Below are 12,991 nucleotides of genomic sequence, written 5' to 3' on the forward strand. Positions count from 1 at the left end.
TCTCCCGTTGCGGAGCACAGGCTCCGGACGCGCAGGCTCAGCGGCCACGGCTCGGACCGGGGCACAAACCTGCGTCCCCTGCATCGGCAGGCGGACTCTCAACCACTGCGCCACCAGGGAAGCCCTAGAACATGTTTTATTGAACAGTTTGCTAGTTGGGTGTATAACTTAGTCTTCAGGCATATGTTGTAGGGGCCTCCTTTTGTACTATTGTCCTGGACAGTATACTGTGGCCAGATTTAGCAAATAAAAATACAAAAGCCGGGCTAGGGTTTTAAAAAAAACTTTAATAAACTTTTTTCACGTTGAAGTAAAAAAACAGAGAAGTACCTAAAACCTACACGTGCGATTTAACAAATGTTTCTAAAGGGAACACACGTCAAAAACACCCAGATCAAGGAATAGGACATCACCCCCATCTTCGAAATCCCCAGGTATCCCTCCCTCCTGATCATTGTCTTCTGTCCTCAAGAAATAATCCCTCTCCTGACTTTTATAGTAATCACTTCCATGCTTTTTCTTATATTTTGACCTCTCATGTATGCATTTTAAAACAATGTGGTTTAGCTTTGCCTGTGCTTGAATTTAGAGAAATCAGTTATACTGTATATATTTTGTGAGGGCTCCAAACACGCTCCTGTGGCATGTGGCTCTATTTGTTCACTCCCACTGCTGTATAGTATTCCATGGTATGAATATTACACAACTTACGTATTCTTTCTGCTGTTGGTGAACACCTGGGGTGTTTCCAGTTTGGAGCACTTATAAACAATGCTACCAAGACTATTTTTGCACACATATCCTCGTGCATATATACAAGGATTTTCCTAGGAATACTCTAGGTTTTAGATTCCCAAAATATGGAGATGAAATGAACATCCAGATAGGATTCATTGTATGTATTGGAAGTCTGTGCTTAAGAGACAAATGAATGAACACAGAAATGAAGAATCTTACCTAATTCAAGAGCAAACTGTTGTTCAAGTTTAAGCCAGAAAGCTATGTCATTTTTATGTACATATGAGAATATACAGTTCCACTCACTCTTGCGTCTTTTACTTTAAATGTAGGTATCATAGGTGTTTAGTTTGTGGATTTCTGAAGTTCTCAATCCTAGGAAAAAGAGAATGCAAAGTAGCCACTCAATTTTTTTGATCTTCCTTTTATCTTGCCAGTTTTGTGGTGGTTCCATCAGCTCAGCTCAGTCCTATAATTATGGTATCTGTGTGCAGGAAACAAGATTTGGAAAGGAGGCAGAAACAGCTCCTGCTGACCCAGATCGATTTCTTCTGAGTGAATATCTGTAATTAGGCCAGTAATGATATTTTCCTGGAGAAAGAATTGAGTGAATTTAGGAAAAGGGTTTCAGAGCCCAACATGCATATGTGTGTGTGTGTGGGGGGGGAGGGCAGGGGCAGTTGAAGTGCAAAATAAGAGTTCAGTTCAATATTTATCCACCCACTTTCTGCAAGAAACAGATTTTTAGTAACACGAATCCTGTCCTTTGAAGAGAGGAAGATCCTCCAAGAGTGAAGGAATATAAAAGTTTTAGAAAGAAACATGGGTGATTTAAAAAAATATTTTCATTGGGAAAAGCCATTTAAAACAAGTTCCTAAACCCAGAATTCACAAAACAAAAAACCTGGTAGTTTTTAAAAAATTTTATTTATTTATTTGTTTTTGGCTACGTTGGTTCTCTGTTGCTGCACGCAGGCTTTCTCTAGTTGCGGCGAGCAGGGGCTATTCTTCATTGCGATGCGTGGGCTTCTCATTGCGATGGCTTCTCTTGTTGCAGAGCGCGGGCTCTAGGCGCACAGGCTTAGTAGTTGTGGCTCACGAGCTCTAGAGTGCGGGCTCAGTAGTTGTGGCGCACAGGCTTAGTTGCTCCGTGGCATGTGGGGTCTTCTCGGACCAGGGCTCAAACCCGTGTCCCCTACACTGGCAGGTGGATTCTTAACCACTGCACCACCAGGGAAGTCCCAAAACTGGTAGTTTTGATCAATATGAAATTTTAAATGTCTGTGTAAACAAAAATACCATAACGACAAAAGATAAATACATACCAAAAAAAAAAAAACCTTTGAAATACACATCGCAGACTATAGGCTAATTTCCTGAATATACAAAGAGCTGTTACTAATCAATGAGAACAAAGACTACTAACCCAACAGAAAATGGGCAAAGGTCAGGAATGGGTAATTTACAGAAAGAGAAATATAAGTGACTAATAGACATATGATAAGATGCTCAATGTAATTCCTAATTAAATAAACACAAATTAAAATGACAATATTAGCCTATCTAATGGTCAACGATTTAAAAGTTAGATAGAACCAGGACTTGGTGGAAACAGAAATTCTCATTCTCTCTTGGTCTGAGTGCAAATTGGCAATTCCTTCAGGAGATAATTTAGCAAGACCTAGCAATCTGGCAATATTTAGTACAGTTTAAAAATGCACAGGGCTTCCCTGGTGGCACAGTGGTTGAGGATCTGCCTGCTAGTGTAGGGTCCACGGGTTTAAGCCCTGGTCTGGGAGGATTCCAACATGCCGCGGAGCAACTAGGCCTGTGAGCCACAACTACTGAGCTTGCGCGTCTGGAGCCTGTGCTCTGCAACAAGAGAGGCCGCAATAGTGGGAGGCCCGCACACCGTGATGAAGAGTGGCCCCCGCTTGCTGCAACTGGAGAAAGCCCTCGCACAGAAAAGAAGACCCAACACAGCAAAGATAAAATAAAAATGCACAAACTCTTTGAGCCAGCAATTCTACTTCAAGGAATTTATCCTATAGATATACTGAAACAAGTGAGTAAAGATAAATGTGAGAGAACATTCATTGTTACATGGCTTGTATTGTCCGAGGAGTGGCGTTGGTTAAGTCATTTGCAGTACATCTTTACTGTGGTTGAACGAGGTAGATCTGTGGGTCCTGATGTGGAAAGATCTCCATGGTAGTCACTAAAGATGTTCCCAAATGTTCTGCCTCTGTTCTCTCTCCCCACACAGGGTAGGATTGCATTTTCCCACCCTCTTTGAAGATAGGTGTGGCCAATGATAACCAAGCAAAAATGACATATGTCCCTTCTGGGCCAACACCTTGAGTGTTGGTGTGTGACATCCCCTTCTCCCTGCCCCAATGACTGGACACACATGTTGGGATGGGACCTGGGTCTCTGAGCGACTATGATGAACATGAATATCTTATCTACCCAGCTTAGACAGGTAGTAGGAGGGGGAAATAAACATTTCAACCACTGAGACTGTGAATACTTTTCATTACTTCATCATATTCCAGCCCATCATGACTAACACAATCTCCATGATAATTAAGTGAAAAAAACCCCAAGTGCCAAAAGAGTGATCTCATTCATTTATATTCGTGAGTGTTTAGATGCTTAAGAAATTTCTGAGAGGAGAAATTTAATAGGGCTTACAAAAAAGAGGCAGAAATGAGAAAGGCAATTTCTGCTTTTCACATTATAACCTGTACTGTTGTGTTTAAAAAAATAAAAACATGGTAAGTTTAAATTTAAAACTAGCTAATGTTTCCACAAAAAGATTCCTACAAGAATGTTCATGGCTGCCTTATTCATAGTAGCCCCAAACTTGAAATGGCCCAGATGTCCACGGAGGATGGATAAACAATTGCAGTATAGTCATGCAATGGAATACTTACTATCCTGTAGTGGAAATGAATGAACTACACTTGAGGTCATAAGACAGATACTCATACAGATAAGACCTTGAGCAAAAGAAGCTACACACAGAAGAACAGGTACAGTTGATTCCATTTATGTATAGAAACTGGCAAAACGAATTTATGGTGGTGGAAGTTAGGAGAGTGGCTATCCAGCAAGGTGCTTGAGTTTTGTCTGGGGATGGGCTGGGGGAGGGGCGGGCTTCTGGGGTAAGGGCTGCACGGCTGTGCTGTTTTTGGAAATTCATGAAACTCTATCTTATCACAGGCGCACTTTTCCATATCCAGGCTGTACTTCAATTAAAAAGTGCAAAATCACATCTACTTGATATAAAGAATAAACAAACAGAAGGCAGCGCTGGGCCAGGACGGTGCTGGCCAGCGGTGCCCTGTTGGCAGCCGTTCCAGGTGGTGTGCAAGGCCGGGCACGTTCATGCACTGCAGCCCTGAGAGGCTAGGTCCCTGGTGTGAACCCCCAAATAAATCCCGAGCAGGCTGCACCTCCCCTCTCATGCGTGACCTCGGTACCAGCCGCTTAGCACGGCATTAAAAAACCCTCTATGGACATCTGCTGGAGCCTCCGTGGTGAGCAGGGCTTTCCAGCGGGGACAGTGCGTCCTTGGCAACCCGGGCAGGAGCCTCATTCTGTTGCAGGAAAGATGCAGAAACACAGGCTCAGACAGGAGCTGCTGGCCTCTTGGCAGCGATGCTTAATTAGCTTCCTGCAGGAGACTTTGTTTTTAGCATCAAAAAAATTATCTAGTTGAAGCAATTTTACTGAACAAGGAATCAAATGAAAAACAATCTTATTGTTTAATCCATTCCTATATAGTGTAGTACAGGGGTCCTGCCTATTTAAAACTACTTTCATAATAATACTAAGGCAGTGTTTGCATTTGTCACTGTCATTCTCTCCCTAATGTACTGTAGTGTTTTATGTTTGCTAACACAAAAGATTGAGGGGAGAAGCACTTGGAGAATCCAGCTGTCTTCTTTAAACATAAAAGCTGAGAGATTTGCAAACATGTAAAACAATGCCACTCTTCTGGCTAATTTTTTTTTGTTTTGGCAAATATAGTTATTTTTCATAAAAGAATATGATTTATGTTCATATGTAATGGGTTTCTTATTCTTATTTTAAATTAATGAATACATATTTTTAAATTTTCTGTTTTAATTCCTAATACAGTAAATATTGATAGATGTAACCCACACAAACAACAACTCTTTGAGGTCTTCAGTAAATTTTAAGAGTGTAGAGGGGTCCTGAGACCAAAACATTTGTGAACTGCTGCTAGCTCTATAGTTTTTTCAAAAACTACTTTTTCTTTTTTTTTTTTTTTAACATCTTTATTGGAGTATAATTGCTTTACAATGGTGTGTTAGTTTCTGCTTTATAACAAAGTGAATCAGCTATACATACACATATATCCCCATATTTCTTCCCCTTTGCGTCTCCCTCCCTTCCACCCTCCCTATCCCACCCCTCTAGGTGGTCACAAAGCACCGAGCTGATCTCCCTGTGCTTCTTTTGAAATAACTTTAGATTTACAGAAAAGTTGTAAAGCTGGTACGAATTCCTATGCACCCCTCACCAAGCTTGCCCTAATGTTAGCATCTTACATAATGTACATGGTACGTTAGCCAGAATGAAGGAACCAACACTGGTACATTACTATTAACTAAACTACAGACTTTGCTTGGATTTCCCCAGTTTTTCCACTAATGTTATTTTGTTGTTCCAGGATCCAATCTGAGATAGTACATTTAGTGCATGTAGTTTTTCCTAATTTTTAAAATTTCAGTAATGGTCTTTTTATACTTTTAAAATGTATGCATTATGGTGAATGCATAATATACACCCGGCTCTGTACTTACAATAGGTTATGAAAAGCTCATAAATCATAAGTGCAGAGCTGGATGAATATTCACAAACAGCATCCAGAACGAGAAACAGAATGTGACCATAGCTTCAGAACCCCCTTTCATGCCCTATTTCAGACACTACCTCCCCAAAGATAACCACCATCCTGATTGCTAACAGTGTAGAAGAGTTTTGCCTGGTTTTGTACTTTATGTAAATGGAATCATACAACGTGTGCTCTTTGGGTCTGGTGTTGTTTTTGCTCAACAGTCTGTTTGTGAGATTCATTCATTTGTCACGTGTACTGGCGGTTCATTCCTGTTGCTATAGAGCCAACTTTTTCTGTGCTGGACCAGAGAGTAAAGATTTTAAGTTTGTGAGCCATATAGTTTCTGTTGCAACTACTATAGTTTCTGATGCTGGTGAAAAGAGCCTTAGACAGAATATAAACAAATGAGCGCGACTGTGTCCCAGTAAAACTTTCAAAAACAGGCAGCAAGCTGGATTTGGCCTGCAGGTTATAGGTTGCAGGCCACTATATATAGTATCCCATTGTGTGAATATCCACAATTTACGGATCCGTTCTATTGCTGAGGTGTGTTCTAGTAGTTTTTCATTTGGGGCTATTAGGAATGGTGCTGCTCTGAACATTCTAGTACATGAATTTCTCTTGGGTATACACCCAGGAGCGGAATAGATACCGCCTAATGGTTTTCCAATTTGATGGTACCAATTTACACTCCCAGCAACAGTGTATGAGAGTTCACTTATTCTGTATCCTTACCAACACTTGGTATTGTCTTTTGAGCCATTCTGGTAGATGTGAAGTGGTATCACATTATGGTTTTCATTTGTAATTTCCTGGTAATTAATGAAGTTGAGCAACTTTACATGGGCTTTTGGGAAGTGTATATTCAAGTCTTTCATTCCTTTACACTTACCATCAATGCATGCTTGCTATTTTAATTGCTTTTTCCACTTTAGATTATTTTATATGAACATTTTCATGTTTTTACATGGTCCACATATGTCATTAAAATTTTGCGTAGTTGTCACCCATACTGCTGTATATTGTGTTGTTTTCATAATTCACTATTATCAATAGCCTGAATGCTTTTTGTTCAATATAGGTTTTGTGTGTGTGTGTGTGGCGGAGGGTTCTTTGGGTTATACTTCCCAGAATAAGATTACTGTGTCAAGAGTTTGAATAATTTTATAGTTCTTGTTATATGTAATAATTGTATATTTTGTATTATGTTTTCATTGCTTAAAAATATTCTCTTACAGAGTTGCATTAATCGACTCTTTTAATTAAAAGGTACAGAAATTGAACTAGAAACAGTTTAAGCCTCATAGGGAATTTCTTGGGAGGAGGGGGAAAGGGGAGTTGTTATTTAATGGGTACAGAATTTCAGCTTGGGATGATGGAAAAGTTCTGGAGAAGGATAGTGCTGATGGTTGTACAACAATGTGAGTATACTTAATGCCACTCCTCTTAAAAAGGTTTAAAATGTTAAATTTTATGTTCTATATATTTTACCACAATTTTTTTTAAAAAGAGGGGGAGCAACTGGACGTGCTTCTGGCACGGCTGGATCCAGGGATCAAAGTAATATCATTAGGATTCTGGCCCTCTCACTCCCATATCTTCATTCTTTTCTTTGTGTAGGTTTCAGTCTCAGGTAGACTCTCTCCACAAGGCAATTGAGATGGTCACGAGCGTCACAAGGTTTATGTTCTCCTTAACCCTCAGAATCTTGGAGAATTTACCATGACTCTCTCTCCCCCAATGTTCATATCAGACTTTGAAAAGGGCTCTTGATTCACCCGTGTGGATCACATGCCCATTAGGACAATCACTATCTTCAGAAGAATGAGTTACTCTGGCCACTTGGGTCACCTCCTCCTCACAGAATCAGGGGTTGACAGTTCCACCAAAGTCATGCAGAGTTGGGGAGGGGAAGGTCCCCAGAGAAAGAGACGACCTCTGTTAGCAGAAGGGAGAATTGGGGCAGGACAAAAACAACAGATGTCCCCTACATATGTTCTGGATTTCCTGTGTAACTCAAGCACTTCCAAAGAGAGCATTTAAATGTGTCACATAGCATTCCTATGTGATCGGCATTTTGTTTTTGTTATTTTTAAAAATTTTAATGCCTTGTGGTTTGACTATTTGGTGGACCGTATTTCTGCCTTTCTGCAAATACCAAACCTAGTAAGTTGAATAAACTCGTTAATGTGCGCTAAATCAATGAAAGAATGAGTCTTTGTGGTCCAATATAGAATCATAGTTTTTCGTATGTTTGCGAATGGTATGATTTATGTACATTTGAGAAAAGACCATATGAACCTGTCCCATCTTTAGTTTCCCCACATGTCTGTTAAACTCATATTGTTTATGGAATTGTCTTCTAGCATGGATTCCAGAGGCCCTGGAACGTAGTGAACACCCCACCAAGATTGTTACTGAATGAATTATTCAATCATATAGTATTTTCCAATATATTCTTTGTCTATTACTTCCTGAAATGGAATGTTGAGGGTTCCAATTAAAATAATATTTGTTTTTTATTTCTTCTTGCCTTTTTGTCCTTTTTTGTCCATTTTCTTTCCCTGACTTTGTTGCAATGGTTTCTGTAACACATACCTTCGGTATTTTTCAATTTTCATAATTTAATGTACATTTGGCCATTATGTAATGACCTTACTTATTGTACTGCCTTTTGCTATTACATCTGCTTTATCTGCTACCAAAACAGTAATCCCAGCTTTTCTTCTGTTCACATAAGAATATCCTCTTACACCGGGGCTCTGTTGATTTTTTTTGGTTTGTGTGTCTCCTGTAAGCAACAAATTGTTAGATTTTGCTCTTTTAACAGTCAATGAACTGCCTTTTTTTTTTTAACTGCCTTTTTTTTTTTTTTTTTCTTTCTTAGTGGTACGCGGGCCTCTCACTGTTGTGGCCTCTCCCGTTGCAGAGCACAGGCTCCGGACGCACAGGCTCAGCGGCCATGGCTCACGGGCCCAGCCGCTCTGCGGCATGTGGGATCTTCCCGGACCGGGGCACGAACCCGTGTCCCCTGCATCGGCAGGCAGACTCTCAACCACTGCGCCACCAGGGAAGCCCTAACTGCCTTTTTTAAGAGCAGAGTTCAGCCTCTTTACATTTAATGCTTTCATTGGTGAAATTTTACCATATCCCATTTCCTTTTAAATTTATTTAAATTTTCATTCGTTCTCTCCCTTTCGATTTATGGATTTTATGTGAGGTTCTTTCAACTTTTTGTTTCCTTTTGAATTCTATTAGAAGGTAACCTTAACTAATCTGTTTTTCTAAAGTTTTTGATTTATCAGGCTTTTACACAACTGTTTACTTCCAGTATTTACTTCTATTATTAACCTGGGATGCTTTGAATTCTCATGTAGGAATGTTAAAAGTCTAGTCTTAAAAACTTTATTCTCAGGCTTCCCTGTTGGCTCAGTGGTTAAGAATGTGCCTGCTAATGCAGGGGGCACGGGGTTCGAGCCCTGATCTGGGAAGATCCCACATGCCACGGAGCAACTAGGCCTGTGCGCCACAACTACTGAGCCTGCGCTCTAGAGCCTGTGCTCTGCAACAAGAGAAGCCACCGCAATGAGAAGCCCGCGCACCGCAATGAAGAGTAGCCCCCGCTCGCCCGCAACTAGAGAAAGCGTGCGTGCAGCAACGAAGACCTAAAGCAGCAAAAAAATAAATATAAATAAATAAATTTTAAAAACCTTTATTCTCTGCCCTCCTACCCTCAACCATCTATGGTTGTGAGATATTCTTATTAAAATTCAGGGAATTCCTTGGCGGTCCAGTGGTGAGGACTCTGTGCTTTCACTGCCGAGGACTCGGGTTCAATACCTGGTTGGGGAACTAAGATCCCGCAAGCCGAGTGTCGTGGCAAAAAAAAAAAAGAAAAGAAATCACTCTGTACCAATTATTTCCCAAAATATTTACAGATTTGGGACTTCCCTGGTGGTCCAGTGGTTAAGAGTCTGCACTTCCACTTGCAGAGGGCACGGGTTTGATCCCTGGTCAGGGAACTAAGATCCCGTATGCACAGTGTGGCAAAAAAAGAGAAAAAAAAGAAAAAAATGTAAGATTTATTTTACTTTTTCTCGTCAAACTTGTCCTTTGGTGATATTAGAATGTACTAATTTTTATATATATATATATATATACACACACATATATATGTATATACATATATAACTGAATCACTGTACACCTCTCTCTCTCTCTATATATATATATGTGTGTGTGTGTGTATGTGTACTTTGCTGTACACCTGAAACTAACACAACATTGTAAATCAACTATACTTCAATTAAAAAATAATTTGTAGCAGTTAAAGAAAATGTACTAATCTCTCATTTGCTTCTTGCTGATTGCAGACCTCCATCATCTCTAAATTTTATTTTTGTGTTAAACCAGATCCTCAAAGAGCTATGTACCTGTGCCCCATCTTGTAGGCATTTGTAGCATGATGTTTATGGAAATGTGCTTTGACATATGTTGAAGACTGTAATGAGAAGTAGCCCTATTTAACTATTTATTGTGGAGATGGTTTTGAAAGCTTGTTTTGTTTGTTTTTTTGTTTAGATATCTCAATGCCTATGTGTGTGTGTGTACCCATGTATATATGTGAGCCTGAGGAGAATATTTTCCTTAGTAACAGTGGCATTGTGTAAATTCATCGTATTCTATCTGTGATGGGGCTGTTGGCAGTTGTGTTAAATTTGAAAGTCAGCTCTAAAAACAGTATGTAACCTTATATCATGAATTTTAGGCATTAACCTTAGCTTCATCTTATTTTTTCCTTCCTGTCCAATTTCTTCACTTTGGTTAGAAAAAATTGGGGGAGAAAAATTCTTATTATAGAGACAATTTATTTTATTTTATATTTTGTGTTGTATGCTACTAGAATCCCTTTTGGAATGAGATAAGTTTCAAAGAAAAACAAATAATAATATTCTTATTTGTATGTTCCAAGTCTGCTCAATGGATATTTCCCAAAAGATTGGCTGAGCACCTCCAAATTTGTGGCTCATCAACTGTGGACACACACCCATTAGAATTATGTGAGGCCGTAGCTTTGCTTGATAATCCACTTAAGTGAAGAATACTCTTCAATCTTTATGATAATCTTTAGCGTGGAGTTCTGTTGTCTCCACAAAGATCTTACATCCAAGGAAACCACAAGAGATCTCATTTCTGATATGATATTCACAAAATGACCTTAGAGATGGCCTTGGGGATTTATATGATGAAGGATTTTCATGTCCAATTTAACATTCAACTTAATGTTTGAAAAATAACAATGCCTTTCTGCACTTTCACCCACTTTGGTGGCTGAAGTTAACTAGAGATTCCCATGAGACCATCTTTACTAGAAATCCAATCCTTGTAGTTGAGTCTCTGCCAATAGTATTGGGTCAATTACGCATTTTGCTTCCTTGTTATGGATAAAGATGTAGTAGGAGAAATATTTATTAGTTTAAGAGTGGGGGGTAGCACTGTTTGTTGCTTATCATGTAGCCAATCCACCATCTACATTGCTAACAGAAGCCTGATTTTGTTTGGGCAACCATGTGCTTAGCTTCAGGGGACAAGGAGTCTTGAGTTTAGCTTATCATAGCCCTCTTGTTCCCCATCTCAAGAGACTTCCTTTCCTGTCTTCCTCTGCAGTTAAGAGTAGCCATGTGACCCATCAAGGCCAATAAGGTTGGAGGAGAAGTCTGCTGGGGGCTTTCTGGAAAAAACTTACTCTTGATTAGAAACAGAGAGATGGGGAGAAGGTGGTGGTTTCCCTAGGTACACCTCCCTGCTTGCTTCCTTTGAATGTGCGTGAAGTTAATGTCTGGAGCTGTGGCTGCCATCTTGCAACAAGCCTGAAGGTGAGAAGCCAACATGCAATGGTGGGGGGAATGGAAGGTAGGAAAGCACCAGGTCTTCGGTGGTGTTACCTGCCGAACCAACCCTGAGCCCACCTACCTCAGATCTCTAATTAAGTAAACAATAAATGTCTTTAGGTTTTAAGATGGTGGTTCTCAAAGTGTATTCTGGGGATCCCTGAGACCCTTTAAGAGGTCCCACGAGAACAAAATTTATAATAGTGTAACTGAGCAGAACCCTATAAGGCCTTCCTGGGACAGGACCACCCCTCCCCCATGTCCTCCACCTGTCTCTTGTTTGTAGAAAACCTTTAGCCTCCTAGGCCTTCCCTGAGTTCCAAAGAATATATTTACTATATTTAATCAGAGAAGTGAGAAAATGCAGAAACAAAGGAAAACAGTCAAACAAGACAAAATAGTAGTTTGGCCATTAAACAAAGTCAGGACCTTTAGTTCCTCCCCAAGGGCTATAGATAATCTTCGGAGCCAAATCCTTTGAGCTGTTTTGCAGACACTGAAGCCCCCACCAGGTGGAAGAAGTTAACTATCTGCTGCCCACAGGCACGCAGACCCCAGACCAGCTGGAACCAGAAGGTTGATGTTGACTCCTGATGACCTCACCCCCAACCAATCAGAAGAATGTCCACCAGCTGATCACATACCCAGCAACCCTCTCTCTCACCCTGTCTTTAAAAACCTTCCCCTGAAAGCCATCAGGAGTTCGGGCCTTTTGAGCATTAGGTGCGTGGACTCCTTGCTTGGGGCCCTGCAATACACGCTGCACTTCCCTTCACCACGACTCAGTGTGAGTAGATTGGCTTTACTGCGCCAGTGAGGTGAGCCGGACCCAAGTTTGGTTCAGTAACAACAGTATTAAGATGTTATTAGCCCTTTTCACCCTCATTCTCTCATGAGCATACAGTGGGGTTTTCCAGAGGCTCCATGTTGTTTAATATCACAACAGATTGAAGGCAGAAGCTGCTAGAAAATCCAGCTGTCTTCTGTTAAGTCAGACATGAAAGATTTGCAAAAATGTAACACAGTGTCATTCTCACTCATTTTTTTGTTTTGTTTTGGAGAATAGTTATTTTTCATAAAAATGTATTATTTATGTTGACATGCAATGGGCTTATTACTGTTATTTTTAAATGAATACAACTTTATTTTTTTTGGCCACACCATGTGGGATCTTAGTTCCCTGACCAGGGCTGTCCCCTGCATTGGGAGCGTGGGAGTCTTAACCACTGGACCGCCAGGGAAGTCCAAATGAATACAAATTTTAAAAGTTTCTCGGTTGACTGGGAAATACAGTATTAACTTCTAATACAGTAAATATTGGTAGATATAACCCATATAAACAAAGGCTTTTGGTGATCCTCAGTAATTTTGAATGAAGAGTGTAAAGGAGTCCTGAAAGCCAAAAAAGTTTGAGAGCTTCTGACCAAAGGCGTTATTAGGTGGATTTTTCTGTTAACTGCTGCAGAAATTGTACATTTCTGAAAAGCATTCC

At 40.2% G+C, this 12,991-nt stretch overlaps 1 protein-coding gene across 1 annotated transcript in view; it reads left to right on the forward strand.

Moving 5' to 3' along the window:
- The window catches only part of NYX (nyctalopin), a 68,990-nt gene that overhangs the window by 28,900 nt on the left and 27,099 nt on the right, over positions 1-12,991 (forward strand). The window lies entirely within an intron of this gene.

The sequence above is a fragment of the Aethalodelphis obliquidens genome, unplaced genomic scaffold, assembly GCF_003676395.1.
Source record: "Aethalodelphis obliquidens isolate GAN/ISIS:26980383/991018 unplaced genomic scaffold, ASM367639v1 scaffold71, whole genome shotgun sequence".
NCBI classification, from domain to species: Eukaryota; Metazoa; Chordata; class Mammalia; order Artiodactyla; family Delphinidae; genus Aethalodelphis; species Aethalodelphis obliquidens.